A 24,284-nucleotide genomic window follows, 5' to 3' on the forward strand; every position below is an offset into this window, starting at 1 on the left:
CACATTTTTTAGAGCTAGGTAAGGATTGATAGGGTAGAATAGGATGATCCATCATCGGAGGCAGGGTGGTACGGTATTGGAATTTCAGAAATCTGTTCCCAATCACATCCACTGCTGGATGACTTGGTAACGACCCTATTTGTGATGCGTTACTGAAAATCAATATGCTGCATTCAAGGTCAATGTACTGTTAGAAAACTCTTTAAGCACTGATGGATGGATTGTGCTCATTCAGAGTAAATGTGAGAAGAAATTGACAGCTGAGTATCCTGATCTTTTTTTTTGCCAAAACTTTAAGAGACAGCCTTCCCTCTTGATAGAAAAATATGATTCCCTCGGGGATTATGTCATTCAGTTTCCTTTGTTGCTTGGCTTTTGGCGAATTTAGGTAATTGTTTAATGCATCTGTCTTCACACAATTAAGAGGCTTCAAAGGCTACAGCCAGATGTTAATGATTCCCTGGACTTCACAAGCTGAATAATATTAATCATTGCCAAATCATTTGAAAGAAGGCTCTTAAAGTTTACAAGAATGGTGTACATTTTAACTGGTTTACTAAGAGACTGCATGGAATAAAGATGGTGTTTGTTTGTTTAAAAAACCCGTTGCTTTTCCCTTTTATAGCTAGCCAGAAAGATATGTATGTGTGCACACATAATTCATAACTGGGTTGGATCCATCATGGAAGAGCTATTTTTTATCTTGTATAAGAACAGTGACATTTAAGATGTTCATCTGTTCATACAAATACAGTGGTACCTCGGGTTACATACGCTTCAGGTTACATACGCTTCAGGTTACAGACTCCGCTAACCCAGAAATAGTGCTTCAGGTTAAGAACTTTGCTTCAGGATGAGAACAGAAATTGTGCTCCGGTGGTGCAGCAGCAGCAGGAGGCCCCATTAGCTAAAGTGGTGCTTCAGGTTAAGAACAGTTTCAGGTTAAGTACAGACCTCCGGAACGAATTAAGTACTTAACCTGAGGTACCACTGTATGAGACTAAGGATGGACATATCAGTCTATTTCTGATCTGTGTCACTTTCAGATGCATTGAGCCATTCTTCCGCTCCATCTCATTTCTGTATTAATCTACACTTTTAAAATTTGCATGAACATGTACATTTCTATACTATCAAAAATACATTTTTAAACATTTTCCTCTCAAAACAAACATCATATATATATATATATATATATATATATATATATATGGATTTTGATTGTTTTTTAAGCAAAGTCTACATCACATCGCATGTGAAAGCTGATGAAAACAAAGTTTTGATCTGTACAATCCAGGAGTTTCAGATAGGTCAGTTTGTATCAGAATTTGCAAAGGTAAAATTCCTCAAGTGTTTCGACATGATAGAATATACCTGTTTACACAGCATGTGTTCTTTTGGATTTCAGGAGGATCAGAATATTTTGGGTGTCTTGAAGAACAATGGGAGTCAACAGTCCTTGCCAATCTGCTGCAAATCACACAGAGGTCCAAGAGTAGATCCTTATAGAAGGTCCATTTAGTGTTGCATCCTGCTCTCACAATGGCCAACCAGTGCTTATGGGAAGCCTGCAACCAGGACCCAAAGTGCAAAAGCCCTCTCCCCTCTCATGATTCCCTGCAACTGGTATACAGAAGCATACTACTTTTGAGGGATAATCGCTTTATCTTCCATCCATTTGTCCAATCCTCATTTAAAGCCGTATAATTTGCTGTAAGTCATGAATTCCATAGTTCCAACAATCCTAAAATTTTCTGAATATGCCTATTTCTTCAACCAAGCTGGCCTTGCAGCAGAGTTAGTGGTGGTTTTTTTGTTTTGCTTTGGCAATAAAATAAATTGAAACACCTTTTTTTCTTTTATATTACAAGCAACGTTCTTTTTATACATTTCCAAAGAAAGGTATCACTCTTGGAAGCAGTTATTCTGTTACAAGCCAGAGACTTCCTCAAAAGAAAACAAGTAGCTTTCTGAAGCTAGTGTAATGCTGTGAAAATGAGAGGTAAAATCCTTAGTAAAATAAAATAAAATAAAGTGACAGATTCATGTGACCCTTCATAACTACAGCGAACCATTAGGACTGCCCGTCCTTCCAGGTAAGAATGGAGGAGAAATTAAATTTAATTCACATTTAAAAGCAAATCTACCTTATTTGTACTTTCCAAAACAATACTGAAAGTCTTCCTTAGAAATTTGCACTTCTTTGACTTTTCCAGTCAGTTAATGTGCACAGAAATGCATACACTACTAGGGCAAAGTGTGCACAAAATCCATATATTGGTGAAGATGCACACAAAATACAAACAAATGGATTATAGAAGGGGAAATTGGTTTGCAAAGATGCATACAAAATTGCATATGAAACAGTGCTTGCAAAATGGCGCATATTCACATTCAATTGTTGATAAATTTCCTTGAGGACTTAAAAAATGCTGAAGTGGAAACGTGAACAACTGAACTTAAGAAAGCTGAGAAACCAAAGTTGACAGACTTGCCCATCTCTAGTTTCACTTGAATCTGTGGAATGCTAATTGTGATCTGTATTAGAGAGAAAACATCATTTTTAAAACTAGCAGTGATGAGGATCATGTTAAGAAACCATTTCTAAATCCCACTGAAGCATGTTTCCCTTCTTATAGACAGGGCTAGAAAACAGGTGAACCAGGCAATGACTTGGGGCTTTCGTTATGAAGGGATGTATTGTCTTATAAAACGGGGATAAATCATGTGTGCAAATTGTGCACCAGTGAAATTGGTCACAAATAAAAGAAAAACAAGGTAACAAGAGAACTAGATGCTCACTGCTCAGGTTTCGAACTCTATGCTATCAACCTCATCATTCTCTGTCTACACATATTAGCTTTTGCCCAGCAAAACTCTATGTCCTATGGCACTATAAGCCATTGGTTGCCAGGTCACAGAAAACAAGTTGTAACTCTCCTCTTTATCCATTAGACTTGACTATAACAGGAGTCTTCTTTGCCCTGGGGTTGGAGGTTATGACTCAACATGGCGGTGTTGGGGAAAGTCTAGCTCCCATCTTTAACGGTCTCTGCTTGCAATATAAAGATTGCTCTTCCTACACTGTTTTACATGGCTGAAGGCTCTCATTCACCTGTTGCAAGCTGCAATCAATTGCTTCATAACAGCCTATAATAATATCAAAATATGAACTGCTGTCTGTGTACTATGTAATTCATGAGCTTGTATATTAACTTGAGCAGAACCACCATGTCCAAAGGCCGGGGTAATGGAAGTGACACCTGGAGATCCAACAACATTTGGAGGCCCACAAGTTCTTCATCCCTGCACTAAAATCAAGAATGTTCCCCCACCATTTAACTTTTAGAGATGGGGTGGAGGGTGAAGTGAAGACAAAGGACAGTCATTGGATTGGATCCGTCTGAAAGTAGATCAATAGAATTCAACAGGCCTACTCTAAGCATGACTAAGGACTTATCCACATTTCCTCTAGTCCCAGTGCATTGCCCCTGGGGAAAACTGCTCTTTAGCACTCAGTCGGAGCAAACAGCAATTTGGGTTTTCCCCAGATTGCTATTTGTTCTGCTCTACCACTATAGAGTGAGTTTTCCCTTGGAAAGCAGTAGTGATAATGGAAAACCATTAGGATCCATGCCTAGAAAGTGTACCTCAAGCGGAAAACCACTCGGACCCATACTTTCTAGGCACAGCACAAGTGGAAGTATGGACAAGCCCTTAGTTTGAATCCAACATCAGGATTGTACGTGATTGTAATGACTCATTAAATAAGAAAATACATTTTGCACAAGCTCAAAGGTACACTTTACTTCAAAGATTCCAGTACTCAGTTATCTCTCTTTGAAGGTTGATCAAGACCTTTCTTTTCCAAGCATCTTTGAGTTGAGCAGCTGATTAATTTAACTGTTCTTTGTTGATTACCCCCCTGCCCTGACCCAATGTACCTATAATTGCACATAGCTCGTAAGTTATTATGAAAAGCACTACAGAAATTTCTGATAAGCGTTGGGGAAACCATTTGACTTTCTTTTCTTATATGTAAAATAAACTGATTTATTTGCAAACACTTGTGAATCATTGGTTCTCAGAGTGTTGATAATAGAAGGAAAGAAAAGAGGAAAGGGGAGGAGGTGAAGTATAATTTACCATGTGGTTCACCAACAGCTTAATCTGTTCCGTTGACACAATAAATGATGTCAGAATTCCTCACCTACTGTGTCAACAAAATGGATGTTGTCAAAAACAGTAAGACATCTTATTGACAAACTCTCAAGTCATTACACTCTTCAAAGTGGTTTTGTCTTCTCCCTAAAATTATTGAACAAGTAGCATTGATTCATGGTATACGCTGATGCCTCAGCAAAAGGCTTATGAGGGTATTCGGAAAATGACTAAAACCATTAGCTGGATGGGCTGTCTGACCCACAAGACAGTTACTCTGGGAAATTAAAATGTAAGCCAACTATGTCCCCCTGAAGTTGATCGGACTCAACGGGACTTCATCCTCTGAAACCCAAGCAAGATGGCTTGGTTTCTATGTCAAGGTGTATTCCTCTGTTACTATATGATATGATCTCGAAAAATGCTTTCATAGAATTCCTACGTTTTGTTTGAGCAGGGGCTGTTATAATGTATGTGTCTTAACTCACACTTGTGTCCAGAGCTCATATGTTTTCATACACTAAGTACTGTGGTCTAAACCAAAGAGCCTACGGCTTGCCAATCAGAAGATTGGCAGTTCAAATCCCCGCGATGGGGTGAGCTCCCGTTGCTCGGTCCCTGCTCCTGCCAACCTAGCAGTTCAAAAGCACGTCAGAGTGCAAGCAGATAAATAGGTACCGCTCTGGTGGGAAGGTAAACGGTGTTTCTGTGCGCTGCTCTGGTTCGTCAGAAGTGGCTTAGTCATGCTGGCCACATGACCCGGAAAAATTGTCTGCAGACAAACGTCGGCTCCCTCGGCCAGTAAAGCGAGATGAGCGCCGCAACCCCAGAGTCGTTCGCGACTGGACTTAACTGTCAGGGGTCCTTTACCTTTTTAGATTACATGTGCTTATCTTCACACAAAGAGGAGCTCCTTTATGCCTTCCAGGACATGTTTTATATAAGACTCGTACCAGGGTCAAGAAAAGTCCATAATAGGGATCTCTTCGCATATTAAGTTATACCAACCTTTACTTGTGTCAGGAGCTACAGTAATAAACCATAGAAAAAGTTTGGATTAGCACAAACCTATTTACAGGACAACAAAATTCACCTCAAATGCATAAATAGGATAAATTTGTGTCAATTGTATTCAATTGTACCGAACATTTACAACTAGTCTCTAACATTCCATTTCTCAGCAAGATACCTGAGCATGTGGGGGCGTCTCAGCTCAAGGTTTGTTTGTTCCCCATGCTGTTTAAGGTCTACATGAAACCATTAAGACAGATCATCCAGGGATATGGAGCACAGTGTCATCAATATGTAGATGATACCCAACACTCTCCCTCTTTGTGTTCTATGGAGAAGACAGAGATACTGAACCAGTGGCTGGAGGTGGAAATGGACTGGATGTGTCGGCCAGCAATGGGGGTGAGGGATGAACCTGAATTCCAATGTCTGGACAAAATATAAAGACTTACTGGAGAATAAAACTCCGAGGTGGCTGTCACCCCTGGAGGCTAAGGCTCGGAAAAGAGCCAATATGGAGGCCAACTGGCCAAAATATTGGGAGATAATAGAAAAGGATGGTGACAACTGGAAATTGCAGAGTTTAGAAAAGATGAGAGACAAAGTGCGAGACTGGTTACACTATGCTCAGATTAAAGAAGTGTTTAAAAATGACAAAAAGTTAGGATTCCAAGTGGAAAAGTCAAAGTTAGAAACTGAACTGTTAGAACCTAAGACTAAGGTACTTTCAAGAATGTATAACTTGCTGCTGAAATGGAACACACATGACGAAATGGTAAAATCAACAATGATAAAATGGGCGCAGGATATTGGGTATAATATTATGTTTGAAGATTGGGAAAGGTTGTGGACCTCTGGGCTGAACTTCACTGCATGTAATGCGTTGAAGGAAAATGTGATGAAAATGATGTATAGATGGTACATGACCCCTGTTAAACTGGCTAAAATATACCATTCGTCTGATAGCAAATGTTGGAAATGTAAGGAAAATGAAGGAACATTTTTTCACCTCTGGTGGACCTGCCCTAGAGTGAAGGCCTTTTGGGAGAAGATATATAATGAATTAAAAAAGGTGTTTAAATACACCTTTACTAAGAAACCAGAGGCCTTTCTCCTGGGTATTGTCGGCCAGAGTGTGTTAAAAAAGGACAGAACATTCTTTTTGTACGCAACAACAGCAGCAAGAATATTAATTGCCAAGAATTGGAAAACTCAGGAGCTACCCACTGTGGAAGAATGGCAGATGCAACTGATGGACTATATGCAATTAGCCGAGATGACCGGCAGAATTCGAGACCAGGGAGAAGAAAGGATGGAAGAAGACTGGAGGAAATTTAAGATTTATTTACAAAAATATTGTAATTTGGTTGAGTGTTGAATTGGATGCCAGTGCAGACAATTGTCTACCATTAAATTAGATTTAAGGCTGAATTATATGTCAAACCAAATTAAGATTATTAATTAAGATGAGTTAAATGATAATTTGTTTGAAATTAATTTAATAATGATGTAAGTGTATGCGGGAGGTGTGGGGGAGTCCCATGTAACAATTGAGAGATGTTAAATGGACAATGATAAGTTGTGCTTATCTAATATATGCTTTATTTGAAAACTTCAATAAATATATTATAAAAAAAAAAAAGAACCTGAATTCCAATGAGACAGAGTCTTCCTGATCCACAGATGGGGATTCATTGTGTGTAGCACACTCTTTGAAAATCCAGGTTTCTGGTTTTGGGGTTTCTTCTGGGCCCAGCCTTGACCCTAGATGCCCAGCTAGTGTCAGCTATGACAAGAAATACCATAGTTATGCTAATGTGTCACCTACACCCATTTCTGAGCTGAGGTTTGGCAAGCATGATGCATACCTTAGTAACTTATGCCATATGTGGACTATTGTAATGTGGGAAGAGTAGCATTACTCTGGAATCATGTCTAAAAGCTACAATTGGTCTAGAAGGCAGCTTCCAAGATGCTAACCAGGGACATATATAGGAAGGATGTGACTCTTATTGAAACATCTGGAACCCTGTTTCCCTTCATGTCCAAAGTGCTAGAAATGACCTTTAAAGCCCTTAACAGTTTTGGACCAGAATATTTGAAATCTTGTCTGCTCCTGTTTGAACTTTATCAGAGGCCTTCATGTGTGTCCAATGATGTCATAAGCTCCACAGAAATGTATTGAAAGGGGTGGGTTTATCCCAAAGAGGGGGTGGAAAAGATCAGGGAATTGGAGCTGGGGGAGGCTCCAAGTGAGATGAAGAAGTTAAAATAGGGACACCAATACATGCTGCAGAAGGGGACCAGTGATCAAGAGATTCAGGAGTTGGATTCTGCGGAGCATTCAAGTGAGTTGTAGTAGATATAGGACACCTCTAGTCAGGCCACTTCTGTCAGTCCTGTCAGTAAGGAGCCTCCTTCTGGGGAGACACCTGGGTAAGTCAGATACTAAGCCAGCACCTCCATCACCAAGGACACAGAGACACCAGTATGAACAAGCCTCACAGGCCTAGCCCACTTGCAAAAGCGGCCATTTGTTGCCCAGACTAGATATGCCTGTGTTTTCTTTGCAACATCAAGGCTTGTGCCTGTCCCACTCTTCAAAAGGAAGAGACAAGGAGCATGCCACTTGTTGGGTCAACATCTCAGTCCACGCTTAGCCATGAAATTCATTGCCACTCACTGAAGACAATACCAAGCTAGATTGTCTCAATATAAGGCAGCTTCCTGTGCTCCTAAGATGTGGACATGGTGCTATGCAATGCCATGCTTTATGTCTCTTACTTTGTGAAAGCATCTTTTGCGCACACAATTTAGTGCTGCTTTGCCAGGATGAATTGAAACTCCTTTCCAGACACACCCTAACATACTGTCCAATACGTTAAGAAGCAGTTTGGCAGCTGTGACTTTTCCATCTATTACATAGCTGTGATTAAGCCGTGTAATTAATTGAGTATATAAAACATTTATCCAAACTGAATTTATGGAGCTGCATAAAATATGGATTGGCTTCACCAATAATCCATACTAAAAATACACGATACAAACAAAGCTGAAGAAATATCAGCTAGTGTCGGAAATATGGCCAGTGCCTCAGCAGTATATAAACATAATTAATATAGTCTTAGAGTGGAAATCTTTAACATACTGCAGTTGGCTCTCTCAGTCCACTTAAAGTTCAGGGTCTCTCATGATATACATTTTTAAAGTGGAATTGCAGAGACACAAAGCAAGAAGTCAACTAAGTCATTGCTCATGTGCTCACCTGCTCCTTCACATATCACATGCTTTTTCCATGTCAGCTGACATGCAGTGCTGGGAGATGGGAGTGGCTTCTGTGGTGTCGGAGGGGAAAGTAAGTGATGATTGACAGGCTTACTTAAGAACAGGGATGGGGTGATCTGTTGAAGAAGAAGAAGAAGAAGAAGAAGAAGAAGAAGAAGAAGAAGAAGTGGTGTTTGGATTTGATATCCCGCTTTATCACTACCCTAAGGAGTCTCAAAGCAGCTAACAATCTCCTTTCCCTTCCTCCCCCACAACAAACACTCTGTGAGGTGAGTGAGGCTGGGAGACTTCAGAGAAGTCCAAGGTCACTCAGCAGCTGCATGTGGAGCTGCATGTGGAGGAGCGGAGACGCAAACCCGGTTCACCAGATTAGGAGTCCACCACTCTTAACCACTACACCACACTGGCTCTCTAATGCTCATTTTCTCAGTTTTGCATTTTCAAATTCATTCTTAAATTCATTTCTCCACATTTTTGCAGCAATATGTGATGATGATGATTTTAATCCTCATGAAAATTCACCAGCATTTTAGTGTGAATTTCTCCTAATAAACACATTTTCCATAATATACTGGTACTTTTTCAACCCAAGACCCCATGAAGAGACCCATTAACCCTTTAGTTCATTCTTGGTCAGAGATGAATAAGCAGGTGCAGAAACTAGAGGTGAAGGGACACAGAACAAAAACCTGTTACAATTTTTAAATCCTTAGAGAGTACCCACTGCTGCCACAGAAAAGCCACCAAAAACACCACAGATATATCACAAAATGGGTTGTACATGTAAATCAGATCATGCTCAGAGTTCATGTTTTGCCAGCATTTTTACAAGTCTATCAATCCAGATGCCAGACAATACCTGATATTTGCCCTTCCTGGCCTGTCTGAGACATGCTTCTGAAATGGCGGATACCTTGACTCCAGAATCCATTGTCAGGGACCTGTTTCAGTCGTATGTAGGTCTCTGCTATTTTGATAAGTCTGCTTAAATAGTTATCAATACTTGTTAAACCAGTTCCACAGAGAGGAGGCTCAGGAAGAATTTCTTGCTGTGTGACTGGAGGGATTTCTGTGGGCTAAAGATGGCCTTGGTCTTGTTCTGTGTTTCTGTTTTATTTTTGTGGTTTATGGGAGCAGATGTAATTTTATTTGATGATAGAAACAGGATATTTGGGATCATGCATTTATCTACATGTGTCCCTTATATGCATGCATAAAAGATTGTACGTATCTACCAAAATTGTATAACACTGGGGGGTGGGGGTGACATTTGGACCCGGGGACTGATAGAAAGACTCACTGCTTAGGTTGAAACTTTACCCAGGCAATGGCAGCCCCTTGATTTTGTTTCCCGATTTTGACCCTGATCCCTAGCATATCTCCTGGTCTCCAGCTCTGACCTGACCACTGTCTACGGCAGCGATGTCAGAGCACTTCTACCCTTACTAGCCTGCCCAGGGCTTTGAGGCCTTCTTGGCAGTTGCTCTCTGTCTATGGAATTTCCTGGAGGCACAGATGATTATGCCCACATTGAGCTTTCTTCTCCTAGTCACCCAGCTATGTGTTGATCCAGGCTTATGGTAGATTGGAGCAAGCCCGTTTTAGATAATGGGATAGTATTGTGCTGTAGTGCTGAAACTGTTGTTGTGTTGATCTGATGCTATTTTACTGCCTTTACAGTTTAAATATTATATTATTTTAACTGAGTGGTTTTAATGGCTGCATTGCAAACCTCATTTTGGCTTCTTTATGGGGAAAAGTGGTATATAAATGTTTAAAATAAATAATGAACACATGGCTCATACCCAACAGATTGTCAAATAACAGGGGAACCTATGCCAGAAACATGCTAGTAGGACAGTTAAGCGGCTTCCACATGGAAAGATTGTTTGCAGCTAAAATGTCAAGGGCATGTGTAAAATATATGTGTCACAACATGGAACTGGTTTCCGGAAGCCTGAATCTCCAGATAGCATCTCACTATTACATCTTCCCTTCCTATGCAAAATGTTATGACTTTAGTCTCAAACCAATGAGAGGAGAGATCATTTGTTGAAAAGATTCAGAACTGCCTTTGTAAATCAGTTTGCAGGATGGTGGAGCTATGCTTTACAGGGTAGGCCCTCACAATGCACAAACTGTACGTTTTTAAATCTCTACATTTCTTAATGAACGTGGAGATATTGATTGCGAATCGGAAGGCTTAGATGATGAGAGAGAGAAGTCCTGAGAATTCGGAAGCCGGCCATAATTAGTTTGCACAAGGGTTTTTTGTTTTTTTTTTGTTAAGAGTTTCAGGTATCAAATCAATAGATCAACATTAATAATGGAGGACTTGACTAAATATACCACATCCTAGATTAGGGCTTTGAGCTTTAAAATGCTCACATAAAAGGGTTCTCCTTCCCTTTTCTAGGGCTAAAAGTGCTGTAATGTGACTTCTCAGATACAGATACTGTAAGAAACACCAGACTGTCAGTATACCAGTGTTAAGCATCAGGTGTCCTTAAATTTAGGAACACCTACTGTACTTGAAAGGCTATCTGCACCATTGATTTAGACATTCTTTCTTTGGCTGCAAGGTGGAAAAGATGAAAAAGGCATCAATGCCAGCAAACTGATGTTTTTGCCTTACTATCTGGACACACTAGTCATTTCCTCAATATATTAATGCCCTGTCTGCAAAAAGGGGGGGGGGATAAAAAAAGTACCTGTGTTAATTTATACACAAAAAGTAGCATAAACAGGTATTCTGGCAATGGTGATTGGCTCACTCTTATTAAGAGAAAGAGTTGGTTACTTGCAAAAAGATTGAAATCCCTTTTTTACAACCTTTTTTACACTTCTAAAGTAGGGATGAGGAGGAATTTGATTTGGTTCACATTTAAAGGTGAATCCATCCAATTTGTACAATATGAGGACTGAAACACAGCTTTCCTTTCAGATTTGCATTTATCCAAATTTTGTAATGCAGTTCTCCAACCAATGTTTACCCCCCCCCCAAAAAAATGAACATATTATGGGGAAGTGTGCATAAAAATCTCCCTGGAAAAGACCCTGATGTTGGGAAAGATTGAGGGCACAAGGAGAAGGGGACGACAGAGAACGAGATGGTTGGACAGTGTTCTTGAAGCTGCTAACTTGAGTTTGACCAAACTGCGGGAGGCAGTGGAAGACAGGAGTGCCTGGCGTGCTCTGGTCCATGGGGTCACAAAGAGTCGGACACGACTAAATGACTAAAAGACAACAAAATGCATAAAAATGAATATATTAGTGAAAGTAACATATGAAAATGTATTACCGTAATCTCCATTTTTGGTATAAAACCAGGCCTGTCTATCTGCCCCTCTCAACACTCTGCAGACCACCTCCCTCCCTGACTTTGCTTTGCACCCTGAGTGTTACAGTCTTATCGGAGAGAACTTTGGGCAGTTTGTAAAAAGCTCGTTTTGTGTCCTGGTGGAATTAACTGGCAGGGAAATAACAGAGCAAAATACTGTTGTGCCAGCAAGGTACTTAGCCTTGAACATTAGCCAGTGTAAGCCAAAGAATTCATGGGATTCCCTAAACTGCCAAGGCAGCAAAGTATGAGCAGATGGAATGAACTGGCCATACCAGAGAAAGAGGGGCAGCATTTAAATTTTTGGTGCAGGTAAGAAGGGTGAGATGGAAAACAAAGAGGTCTGAGTTGAGGGAGCTTCAAGAAAAGATTCAAGGCTTGCTTGCAAATCCATGCAAGCTTTAAACTGCAAAACAAAAGAACCTCTACAAGTGCTTCTTAGGTACATTTGTTGTGGATACTTTTTAATACCATATAATCAGCATAAATATAAATGCTCTGGAAGAATAATTGTGTGTGGTCTGGAAGATGGAGAGGAGGTAACCAAGTTGAAAACAATGTATTGAGGAAAGGAGGAAGGAAACAAAGCAGGCATACATTTTGAGGAATTAACTCTCTTAAGTTTGATGGAACACCAATTTCAACACCAAAATAGTGACCCAAATGGGATATCTGCAGTATATGTGGGGCACAGATATACTACTGCTTGAAGTAAATTGCCTGGACACAATTAAAACTTCTCCCCAAGTTATATTTCCTAGCTTCTACAGTCATACTCGGGTTGCGAAAGCTGCGGGTTGCGCATTATCGGGTTACAGACAGCACCGAACTTGGAAGTACCGAAACGGGTTACTTCTGGGTTTCGGCGCATGCGCAGAAGCGTCGAATCGCGTCACACGCGTGCACAGACGCAGTGCTATGGGTTGCGAACGCTGCAGGTTGCGAACGTGCCTCCCGCACAGATCACGTTCGCAACCCGAGGTTCCACTGTATGAGGAGCTGCATCACAACTTGCTCTCCATATTTCCATACAAGACGTGTGCATGAGGTGGGCAGGTGGGGGGCTGTGCCTTGTGAGTTTTGCTGGCACAGAGTCTCCCCACTCTATTCATCTGTTGCTTACACAAAGCAATGAAAGTATATTTCAATTCAGCCTAGTACATTTATATTCCTATGGAATACTTCTAAGGTGGCAGTTCGCCTTCCTGGGGCCTCAGTTGATGAAACATGTCAAGTTCTCTCACATTGATCCTTTTATGAGGATTTAATTGCACCCCACTTAAAAGGTATCAGCTAACACTTCTTCATGAAGTCATCCAAGACTTCCACCACAGGCGCATAGTTTGGTAATTAAAAAAATAAATATCAAATTTTAACAGCTAAAAAATGAGATAGCTTAGATACCAGCTCAGCTTGGAGAGACACAAATTAGGAACCAGTTAAGGACTCCAATCGATGAGAAGTTGGTTTGATAAACAACATATCAAACAGTGCAATTTTATAACAAAGTACAGGATACATATGTGCTTTGGACAATGACATGTGAATACGGGTTAAAAACACAGCGTGGAGAATGCAGTAAATGCTAGTGTAAACATAGCCTAAGAGCAAACTTGGTTCTCCAAATGGCAGTCAGTGTAAAGGCCAAAACGACACTAATCACACACAAAAAGGAAAGCATCACAAGGAACTGATGATTTGCAGAAATATCGAAAAAGAAAACTAAAGAAAAAGACATTAACTGCAAGAGGGGCACACTAATGAAGACTGAAGATGCTCACTGAGCACAGAATACTGGCTAAAACCAACAACTTTTGGGAGAGAGGGAGGAGGGAGAATGGGGACTGGAACAAGGTACAGTATCCTGAACAGGAGCACACCAAGCTGCTGTTTTGTTGCAGGTCCTACCTGTTGAGTATGGATGGAGTCATTTTAAGCACTGGTCCTTTTTGCTAGCTAACCTAAACATGCAAATGGGAAGGGGGAGTAAAAATATGGAGACCTTCCTCATCTCTTGTTGCTTCATTATTTCAAAGCCCAGACATTTGGTTTTATCTAGAAACCGTTATCTCTTTGTGATGATCTGACCTGACATTTATCCAATCAATCTAGGAAGGGGGGTGGGTGCTGGATACTATTCTGTTCTCCACTTTCATTGCCTCTCTGTTTCCTTTTTATGTCATCACCGTCACCTTGGACAGTCAGATGATCATATATCCCTAGTAATGCTCTCTTCTTGTTAATAGCCTCGAATTGCTACCCACATTGGCTTTTAGTTGTGGCTTGTTTCTTTTGAATGTTGAAATGGATTTTGGTCTACGCTTTCCTTGACATAGAGTGCAATGCCAGTGCAACACTGACTGACCCTATATTTTTCATTGATCACATACTCAGGGATAACAGTGCCCCATTGATTTTTATTGTTCCACCAGGTTTCTGATATGCCTCCTGTGTCTATGTTCTTTTTCAATGCAGGGCATTCTAATTAATTTAATTTTAACTTTTGAGCAACTAGAAGTTATAAAGAAAATTCTCAATATTCCTCACCCCTAATTCATGTGTATTTGATGGGGTGGGAGTTAAAGCATGGCAGCTTAATTGAACTGATTGCATCTCAGTGTTTTTTATTGGGACTCTCATCTGGTTACAAAGACTCTTTAATTGATTACTTTTTTGCATTTTTGTCAGTTCATTGATTAAATCTGCATAAACTTGCATGTGAGAAAAATATTTTTAAAAGAAAAATGCATGCTTTCTTGGTTTATGGACTACACACACACTTGTCATAGGTGACATTGTCTTGTCACAGGCATTTCCCATTGTCTTTCATACAAAAAAGCACTCCTCTTCCAAGGTCATAATGCATATGATGCCATCCGGGTGTTTGGGACTACAATGCCCATCAACCCCAGCAAGCACGAACAAAGGTTAGGGATGATGAGAGCTGTAGTCTAAAGCACTGGGAGGGTACCATATTGGTTATCATAGTCATGGTGCACATGATGCACCCATCTTCCTCAAGCTAAGCAGGTCAGGGTCTAATTCCCTCCTGGATGGGAGATAATCCACAACCTCTAAGCTCAGGTTCCCAGATAAGAAACGGTGTCTTTGCTTGGTTAGTTGATTGTGCTATGAAACTACAAGAATAAATGAAAAGGCTATAATGGCCTGGACACCCTAGAACTTCTCACCTGTATTTCCAGGTGACATTTCTACATGTTTGCTAAAATTACTGGCTCCTCCCCATCAGTCTCTGAGGTCTATAATTATTATATCTATAATTTACAAACCAAGCAGGCAGGTCATCCTAGGTATCGTAGAGTTTGTACAGCCACGTAATTGTTGACTAGGAGCACCAGTATCCAACTATTTGCATAAGAGGGTAGGATTGCTGGCTCTGATGAATTTCTAAGGGATTGCTTTGCATTTATAAAATTATATTATCTGGTGGCTGGTAGTCTGGGCATCAGGTGAGGGAGTGTTGGTTGACAGCAGCTCAGTCAGTGGCTGGCTGGTGAATTGTGTAGACAATAGCTAAGCACAAATGGTCCCTCAAAATTCTCCATCCTATTTTTGGGTAGAGAAGCTACAGGTGGGGAAGAACCACTTCACTGGCTTACTCCAGAGACAGGAGAAATTCTAGAACAGTTTCTCAGGGTTGGAGTTCATTATTATGGCTCCATCTGCACTATACTGTTGCATGCCACCCAAATCTCCAAGTGGTGCAAGATTCCAGGGCTTCCAGGCACTTCCTCAGGGTCCATGTTTCTTTTTGGAAGTGAGGCACAGCAGAGCCTGTAGTGTCTTTAGGATATATGGTTTATGTACACACATACACAACCTAATCCTACAATCAGTACTCCAAGAGGTCCTTCTTTCCCCCATAGCCACAGTCTTGATTCAAACAGACATCAAATATTGTGCTCTGCTTCTCTCACTTTTTAGCTTGCTGCTTTTACCAGCCTGCAACCTCCTCCTCCTCCTCCTCCTCCTCCTCCTTCTTCTTTTTACTCTTGGCCACATCACAGCCAACTTTCCACTCTAAAGTTGTGGCTTTTGTTCTTTTAACTATCTCGGAGCTGGAGGAAGGGCCCCACCCATTTGCTGTTTGGCACAGAGCCCCCTCCTTGGCTTTCTGAAATGACTTATTACCTTTCCTATGTTCTCTTAATGACCCATCTCAGGTGATCTCCAGAACACAGGAAGCTGGGTCCAGGAATTAGGAGTATGGCATCCAATTTAACTCTCCAAGCCTTGATTAAATTGTAACCTATGGGAGCCAGGAATCTAGGGGAGTCTGGCACCCATAAACCCATTACCATACATTCAAAAAGTGTTTATAGACACAGATGGTAAACTTGCTGGATGCAACGTGTGGACACTCATTGAGTCAGAGCCATTCATGTAAGCTTTGTCTCTTGAACTAGCACAGGTGGCTGCTGTCAACAAGGCTGACTAGCGAGTTAGCCACTTTATGCTTGCATGGCACTGGCTTGAGTTTATTCTGCCTCCATGTTACCTCTCAAAGGTTAGAGGTAAAGGTGAGACTTCCCCTATCCTTTGCTCACCCCACAGCAGCAGTTAACAGTTCTTTCTAGCAATGCACTTCACAATCTGCTACTGTGTGTCATGTAAAGCAATGCTCTGGTCAGAGCTCACCTGGAGTACTGTGTCCAATTCTGGGCACCACAGTTCAGGAAGGACACTGACAAACTGGAACGTGTCCAGAGGAGGGCAACCAAAATGGTCAAAGGCCTGGAAACGATGCCTTATGAGGAACGGCTAAGGGAGCTGGGCATGTTTAGCCTGGAGAAGAGGAGGTTAAGGGGTGATATGATAGCCATGTTCAAATATATAAAAGGATGTCACATAGAGGAGGGAGAAAGGTTGTTTTCTGCTGCTCCAGAGAAGCGGACACGGAGCAATGGATCCAAACTACAAGAAAGAAGATTTCACCTAAACATTAGGAAGAACTTCCTGACAGTAAGAGCTGTTCGACAGTGGAATTTGCTGCCAAGGAGTGTGGTGGAGTCTCCTTCTTTGGAGGTCTTCAAGCAGAGGCTTGACAACCATATGTCAGGAGTGCTCTGATGGTGTTTCCTGCTTGGAAGGGGGTTGGACTTGATGGCCCTTGCGGTCTCTACCAACTCTATGATTCTATGATTCTATGATCCAGCATTTTATTTCATTTCACTGAGTATGAGTAGACGGAGCTGTGGGACATTTTCAGGATGTAGGTGAGTTGGGTGCAACGTGGCATCAGAACCCCTGGCCACAGCACGATGCTTGGCTACCAAGGCACCTAAATGTCTAGGGTGGCTGTGGAGACATAGGACACCCTGTGCTAGGAGTTTACTAGAAGTAGACACCCTAAATGCAGGTTGGTGGCATTGGCTTGGGGCAATGCTAATTGAGAGACAGGAAACATAGGGATGGGAGCCAGCTCAACTCGATTTGTCTGTGCTGCCTCAGGAGGAACTTGCTTAGAAGTTCCACCTCTTCTCAAAATGTCCAGAGGATGTTGATGACAGAATCACTTCCTCCCACATCCTGAGGCAATCTCCTTTCCGAGTAATCTTCCCTCCCTGTTGTTCAGCCTAGTATGCATAATTTGCAAGGGGGAGGCAGTGCAACAAGAAAATCAAGGAACACAATGGGATAAGGTAAGGGACACACTACCATTTATTTATTTCTGGTTCTTCTGATCCTCCACCCACTCAAACTGAAGTTTCACCCTTTTCAAAATTCCAGTAGACCATTTAGTACTATAGTACTAAACTGAATTGGAGTCCCGCCAATGGTTGTTTGTGCCAATTCTACCTCAGTCCTACAATTGTAGCAAGGCCTGTGTATTCAAGGGGCTCCCTTCTTCCTGAATCTGTACACTAGTTAAAATTTCCTAAAGCCATCTTCAACACACACACACACACACACACCCTTCTAAATTCACATGGATGGTTAGCACAATGAGGGCTTTTCAGTTCATAGAAAGGTCTGCAGCTCAGTGGTCAACCACTTGCTTCAGGTGCAGGAAGTCCCAGGTTCAATTTCTGGCATCTCCAGACATGGCTAGAAAAGTCTGAAACCTGGAGAGTAGCTGTTAGTCAATACAGACCAGCATCCTTTATCCTCGGGTCCTCATATATTGCTGCACTACACCTCCCATCACCCCCTGCCTGCTCAGCCAATAGTCAGTGATGATGGGAGTTGAAAGTCCAGCAACATCTGGGGACTCAAGATTGACACTGGTGTAAACAGTACTGACCTAGGGGAACCAATGTTCACATGCCGAATTTTTTCATCTGAAGTAGTGTAAAGCAGCCTTCTTCAGTCCTGGGTTCCCAGATGTTGTTGGACAAACCCCAGTGGTCCACAGCCAACTTAGCTAATGCCCAGGGAGGAGGAGAACTGTAGCCCAAATACATCTGGGGATCCAAGGCTGAAGAACACTGGTCTAATGCAGAAAACGACTGGTTTATAGAAGCAACACTACTTTATATTTGCCAGTGAGGGCATACAGGAACTAATGGTATAAATGAATGCCTAGACAGTCCTAAAGGTTCGTCCCCAGTAGCATCTAGCTGAGAAGCTGCAGCATTTCCAGACTAACTTCCACAGTTAGCATGCACTTGGAAAGGCTTCTGTATTATTTTAACCTCCGGAGCACCTTTTCCCTCTCCACCTTGATTTTGCTTATCTTGTTTTTACACATCCCCTATCTGCCTTCTGCGATCTTTAGTGTCTTTTGATTTAAAGATGTTTTTCTTTGCTGCCCTTGTATAAGCAGGATACATAACCTCTGGGTATATGCACTAATCAAGGATCTTAATCTGCAGCTACCTATCCAAACCTCAAAGCTTCAGCTGATAACATTTCTGAGAAAATTAACCTTCAGGTGTTGTTCTCTCCTGATGTTCAACCCCAGATTCTAAGACCTCCAGCATACTTCTAATGCTATTTGGTTCCAACATGTATAAACTTCTGGGCCCCTTCCCAAAAACTTGTTCAAGTAAGCCCTCTGTCCCAACACATGGGGAGAAATAATAATAATAAAACCCAACCTCCTGTTTGATTCAGTCTTGCAAAATACAGATAGCAACAATTAATGTGAGTAGGAGGGGGGAGTGGAGAACACAGTTTCTTTCTATTGCAGTACTTTTTAAAAAGTCAAGTTTTCTTCCTTTATGATGTTTGCATAAGTCTGTAGACAGCAACAGTCGCATTCAGGCAGTTGAGGGTCTCGTTGGTTTCCTTTCTTCACAGGTGTTTCCTGGTACTACCTATTGTCAGGACTGGTTGGCTGCTCCTTCCACTCTGACACCTCCTCTATGATTCTTAAAAATCATTTCAGCACGTGCTTCCCCCATCCTAATGGACCTCTCTCACCTGGCCAATGTCAACTTTCCTTTCCTTTCTCACCATCCTTGCCAGAGAATGACAGGCTCATCCTCCTGCCATTCAACAGCCACGGCTCTTTTCAACTGCAGCCCTTTGCCAACTCAAAGGCATGGAGAGAAATGCGCTCAGATACAAATAGGGCCATTATTCCAGGCCCCGGCTTCCTTTTCCTTTCCATGATGTGGTCTCTGCTTAGCTCATCAAATCAGAGTGCAAACCACGGTCCAAAAATGAATGCCAGCTTCCTTCCATTGCACTTTAATATATTATCCTCCCTGCAATCTGCAGTAGATTAACTTCCAAAGAGTGCATGTCCACCGCTCTGAGCATTAACCACTTGAGTGCAATGAGGATGTGCAAGGTGGAGCTCTGCCAAGTAGGACACAGATGGTTCCAATCTATTCATAGTGATGGTAATAAAGGCCCTCATCACTTTCCTGGTAATTCTGGTCCTTTTAATGTTGGCTAGGGTTGCCCAGTGGCTAGAAAAGAAGTTGTGAGTACATCACAAAGATGGATACAATAATGCAGCAGCTTATGCTCTCCCTTGTGTTTCATTTCTTTGGTGTTCCAGCTCATGCCTCTTAGTCATATTACAAGTGTGAACATGGAATGCTATTATGTTCCAGCCACACTGAGTCTAAGGGGTCATGGGCAAGGTTTGCGCGGGGAACAGAGAACAGAAGGCAGTTCAGCGTTCTTCTGTTGCACCAGCTGCCTTCTCTAGTGAGAGGTTTAAGAAGACTGAAAAGCCTTAGGTTGTTGTTGGGTTCTAAGAATCTTCCCGTGGAAGGTTTCTGTGAGGGCCATGAATCTCTGCAGGCAGGTGATAAGCAAGTTCACCATGTGAGATGGCTGGATCACAACAGGTGCAACACTAAAATGACTAATGTTGGAAGACCTAGGCTACAATTCTCTGCACTCAAAATGCACATCCAATCCCCATTCATTATATTTACGCCAGTAATTCATGTGTATGTAAAACAAGTTAACTGGCCCTTAGTTTAGCTGAAAATCTAGTCCCATATATTCAATACAACCTCAGTCATTAGTTTCCCAAGTCACCTATGAAGCAGATAGATGTCAAATCAATAAAGACAGATAAATTCTTATCAGGAGGAATAGAAACAGCCTCTATGTGATGGTATCACTTCATTAGGTAATTTACCAACAGCTCAACCCGTATATGATATCCTTTCGCTGCACAGGAAAAAGCCAGGGAGATAAACCCTCTGCACCTTAATGTGCTCAGTGCAACAGTTCATTACACAGAACATTAAATTCCCTGGCTTAAAAATAAACAAACTGTGTAGCCCATAGTAAAGTCATGTAGATTTAGTGGAGTGAAGCACATATTCAAATAATTCTAAATTAATATTCACCATCATCTTTATTCAAGTGTGCTAACCATCACTAAGCACTTCCAATTTCATAGTGCGTGGGTGTGTTGTGGGTGGGTGGGAGGTGTGGGGGGAGAAAACACTCAAAACCCATCTTCTACACACCAATGGGCCATGGTATGTGTGGGGGGGTGTGCTCCACACCACAAATGGACAGAATACACTGTTTTGTGAAATGGGATGTAGCACCCATGATTACTAGCCTAATCACACAAGAAGCTCATCCAGAAGGTTGGAATCTGTGGATACATGGAGGGAGAAGCAGGGTCATGTCCACTGTCCCTGCTCCTGACCTCCACCGAAGGTCTGATGAGAATACCAGTTGAATGTGCACAGCCTCTCTGTGTAGTTGGGAACCTTGCAAAGGTGAGGATTCCTGAACTTGCATAGGTTCCCAAGATTGCATAGTTGGGCACACTTAGGGTCTGTTCAAACTTCCAGATCCTTAGATGATGGAGCAAGCTTGTTTTCTGCTGCTCCAGAGGGCAGGACCTGAACCAACTGACTGGGGATTGGAGCTGTTAGACAGTGGAACAGGCTACGTTGGAATTGGAAGTTTTTTTTAAAAAAACAAACAAACACACAAGTTGGATGGCCATCTGTTAGATGATTTTTTTAGCTCTGATTCCTGCATTGCAGGGAGTTGGACTAGATGGCCCTTGGGGTCCCAAATGTATAGTTCTATGATTCTCTGTTTGCCTGTAGGTTGGAAGTGGAGAGGTAAGGATCTAGCCAGTTCTCCACTCCTGGCATAAAATAATAATAACTCCAGCAGAATGTGATTGTTTCATAGGAAGTGACTTCTGGCACCTAGGACGTCTGCAAATAACAGTAGCATGTTTTGCAAAAGACAAACACCCTCTTCACTTCCACACACTCTTTGGTCACACACAGGTGAGTGTCTGCCAGGTATGAGTATCGCTGTACGGTAGCACCTGCGGAACAACTTTGCATCTTCAGGGGGTTGCTGTCATCGTGGGTAAGAAGCCAAAAAGGAGGATTATATTACTTCAAGGAAAGGCTTGGTAGATGGAACAGACGAGCCCTGTAGCAAAGGAAAGCATCACAAACAGAAAAGAACAAAGAGCGAACACACCTTTCTAATAAAATTAACAATTTACTAATGAATGAAATGCAATAACAAGGTTTTAAAAAAATCCCCAAAGTGGCTCTAATTTATTGCAAAGGGAAACAATTTGCCAGATTTAAACAGGGCTGATTTTGTGGGAGGGAAAAAGCTGAGCCAAATGTTCTCTTAGGCCCCCAATATCCGAAGGGCCTCTTCCTTCGCTACAGACCTGGCAATACTTTTAGTCTCGTGAGAGTCCTTCTCCCCCTTTGTAAGCACTGTAGAGATTTATATTTTAGGATACACAATTTTAATTTGTTTTAAAAGGTTTTCAAGCTGCATTTTATTTTTCAGTACCCAGGAACCTTTTGGTGAAGGGCAGATAATAAATCCAAGAACAACAAGGTATCTACTATATTTATTTCAATGTGTTTCACCCATTTTTCAGCCCCCAAAGGACCCCAGTGTGTCCTATAAAAGACACTTCCTTGCTGTTGTTATAGTATGAGGGTACATGTGTGACATCTATTAACAACTATCCAAAATCCATCTTTCCTCTTGGATGTCAAGTGGTGTGACATCTACAGAACAGGAGCAGGTCAGGGGTGGGTGTAATATGCTAATCCCTTACATTTCACTTTTTAAATTTATCTAAGACATTTATATAACACTTATTTTTTATGGAGGTTTGAGCCAGTGTGGGCCAGTTCTCCTGTGAAGGTTTTCACCTGAAGATCCAAAGGTGCAGAAATGGGGGGCATTGTGTGTGTGACATCATCCACAATGTTGGCCCCTCCAACCACCCTCTCAAGCTTCTGCCTCTGTTCCTCCTTGTGGGCTTCATATCCACAGTGAGAACAGGATGCTAAACTAGACAGGCCTTTGGTCTCATCTAGCGGGGCTCTCCTTGTGTTCTTTCATTCGTCTGGGTTTTTTTGGGTTTTTTTTTAATTCTCTGATGACTGTAGATGATCTAAAATAGCACAACTCAGTTTCCAAATTGCAAAGGAAAGGGGAGCTGCCCTTTAAATGCCCCTAATTGTTATTCATTATTCTAGGCCTTCTAAAGCTCACCAGAATGGTTTATTGATGATACAGTCTTCAAAAACATTATTCAGGCTGCAGGGGCGGGGGGGGGGGCGGTTCTTGTATGTGAGAATAATGGATTACAGCAGGCTACATTGAAAAGTTTGCATATGTTTGCTTTAGGCTAATTGAACAAATAGAAAAAGGAAAGAAATGAAATGGTTAGGAGGAGGAGAAAGCCAGGATATGAAATAGGACTATCCTAACTGCGGAAGCCTATGTGTGAAATTCATAGTGGGACTTCAGTGTGGTGTTAGAGGTGGAATCATTTTTATTTATATATAATCATCATCATCATCATCTAATAGTATTTATTATTATTATTTATTGCATTTATAGCCCATCTTTCCTCCAAGGAGCTTAAGGTGATGTATATGGTTCTCCCCATCCTTGTTTAGTCCCCACAACAAGCCTGTGTGGTAGGTTAGGCTGAGAAGTCTGAGGGAGGCATATTGGGGTGCAGAAGGGCACCTGGTGGCACTTCGGTGGGAGGCCCTCACACCTGGAGCTGGCCTTGGTCCCGCCTCTCAGGAGGTTTAGATGCAATGGGGTTGGGAATGGAAATCTTTAGATTTATTTTCTTCCCTTCCCAGGTCCCTCAAAACCATGCACACACCATTGTAATACCAGTCATAGCTTCCTCCACAAGAACCCTTAACACACTACAGTTCCCAGCATTCTTGGGGGGAAGCTGTGACTGTTAAAGTGGCATAAATACCACATATGTTGCCAGAAATGTTTTTGGGGAAAGCAAAAATAAAAACCACCATTGCAGTAAATAAATGAAATATCTCCCATAGCATTCAATGGAATTTTAAAGTGCTTTGGTTTTGATGGGCTTATGCTCAATATTTCATATTTCCAGCACTGTTTTAGATGGTTGTCAACTGCTGCATCTGTGGGAGAGTTTTTGCTCTCTTTTCATTGTAACATTGAGCGTTTGGTCTCTCATAATCCCATAGGCATTTCTTTTGTCACACAGAGGCACTGTGAGGAACAGATTTTAAATTCTTGAACGGGCCACATATAGAACAGAATAGGCAACCACATATAGAACAGAACAGGCAGCCGCATATAGCTAAGGGGGGCTGCATTAGCTAACCAACTGAAAACATGACTAAATAAGGAAAGGAATGTTCAGAGGGTAAGAGGAAAAACAAGATAAGGTACCAGGCAGAGTAACAGGTACCAAGTATCTAGCAGCACCACATACGTAATAATCACGTGCACACAGGTACCAATGAATGTATAGCACATGAGCTGATCACGCGTTGCACAGGGCTGGGGAGGGGGACTGGGGAGGGGTACGTAGTTGGGGGGGGAAGTGAAAGGTATAAATATCGATGTTTTGCTACTATGTGTCGCAGCCATCTTTGCAGAACTTATCTGCTGGTTGCCCCTGCATGCAGAGCTACTGAATAAATCTCTTTTCTTCGACAAAGAAGTCTCTGGAGTCATTCCTTCCCCTGAGGTCTGAGGGGATCTGAGGGACAGCTGAACAGCCGGACTCTTTTAACTAAGGCTTCATTTGGGG

The 24,284-nt window shown here is 41.8% G+C and overlaps 1 long non-coding RNA gene across 1 annotated transcript in view; it reads left to right on the top strand.

Moving 5' to 3' along the window:
* Positions 1 to 1,694, top strand: part of LOC310769994 — a 94,170-nt gene extending 92,476 nt beyond the window's left edge. The window contains exon 4 of the long non-coding RNA XR_014551910.1: positions 1,409 to 1,694. This is a non-coding gene — a long non-coding RNA (uncharacterized lncRNA). The remainder of the gene's footprint in view (positions 1 to 1,408) is intronic.
* Positions 1,695 to 24,284: the final 22,590 nt, after the last annotated feature.

The sequence above is a fragment of the Podarcis filfolensis genome, assembly GCF_964270895.1.
Source record: "Podarcis filfolensis genome assembly, chromosome: 8".
Taxonomy (NCBI): Eukaryota; Metazoa; Chordata; class Lepidosauria; order Squamata; family Lacertidae; genus Podarcis; species Podarcis filfolensis.